We start from the raw sequence: 1,504 nt of genomic DNA on the forward strand, positions 1-1,504 counted from the left end.
CGCTGCTTTCAGCGGGGGTTGACCTGGTGGCCGATTCGCTCCCCGGGCACCAGGTCAACCTCCGCTGCTTTCAGCGGGGGTTGACCTGGTGGCCCATTCGCTCCCCGGGCACCAGGTCAACCTCCGTTGCTTTCAGCGGGGGTTGACCTGGTGGCCGATTCGCTCCCCGGGCACCAGGTCAACCTCCGGTGCTTTCAGCGGGGGTTGACCTGGTGGCCGATTCCCTCCCCGGGCACCAGGTCAACCTCCGGTGCTTTCAGCGGGGGTTGACCTGGTGGCCGATTCCCTTCCCGGGCACCAGGTCAACCTCCGGTGCTTTCAGCGGGGGTTGACCTGGTGGCCGATTCCCTCCCCGGGCACCAGGTCAACCTCCGGTGCTTTCAGCGGGGGTTGACCTGGTGGCCGATTCGCTCCCCGGGCACCAGGTCAACCTCCGCTGCTTTCAGCGGGGGTTGACCTGGTGGCCCATTCGCTCCCCGGGCACCAGGTCAACCGCACCCTTTTTCGGCCGCCTTCGCCTCCAAATTTTTCCCCCCGTTTCCTTGCCCACTCCTCGGTCACTTCATACGCCCTCCCCCTTACATCCACCGTACGCAACACCTCCACCGGGCTTAATAGTCCACAACCGGGACCCAGGGCCTTCCCCGCTCTCAACAACCTCCACCCACGGTCCCCCTCCACCGGGCTTAATAGTCCACAACCGGGTCCCAGGGCCTTCCCCGCTCTCAACAACCTCCACCCACGGTCCCCCTCCACCGGGCTTAATAGTCCACAACCGAGACCCAGGGCCTTCCCCGCTCTCAACAACCTCCACCCACGGTCCCCCTCCACCGGGCTTAATAGTCCACAACCGGGTCCCAGGGCCTTCCCCGCTCTCAACAACCTCCACCCACGGTCCCCCTCCACCGGGCTTAATAGTCCACAACCGGGACCCAGGGCCTTCCCCGCTCTCAACAACCTCCACCCACGGTCCCCCTCCACCGGGCTTAATAGTCCACAACCGGGTCCCAGGGCCTTCCCCGCTCTCAACAACCTCCACCCACGGTCCCCCTCCACCGGGCTTAATAGTCCACAACCGAGACCCAGGGCCTTCCCCGCTCTCAACAACCTCCACCCACGGTCCCCCTCCACCGGGCTTAATAGTCCACAACCGGGTCCCAGGGCCTTCCCCGCTCTCAACAACCTCCACCCACGGTCCCCCTCCACCGGGCTTAATAGTCCACAACCGGGACCCAGGGCCTTCCCCGCTCTCAACAACCTCCACCCACGGTCCCCCTCCACCGGGCTTAATAGTCCACAACCGGGACCCAGGGCCTTCCCCGCTCTCAACAACCTCCACCCACGGTCCCCCTCCACCGGGCTTAATAGTCCACAACCGGGTCCCAGGGCCTTCCCCGCTCTCAACAACCTCCACCCACGGTCCCCCTCCACCGGGCTTAATAGTCCACAACCGGGACCCAGGGCCTTCCCCGCTCTCAACAACCTCCACCCACGGTCCCCCTCC

This window comes from Carettochelys insculpta, unplaced genomic scaffold (genome assembly GCF_033958435.1).
Source record: "Carettochelys insculpta isolate YL-2023 unplaced genomic scaffold, ASM3395843v1 scaffold_0119, whole genome shotgun sequence".
Classification (NCBI taxonomy): Eukaryota; Metazoa; Chordata; order Testudines; family Carettochelyidae; genus Carettochelys; species Carettochelys insculpta.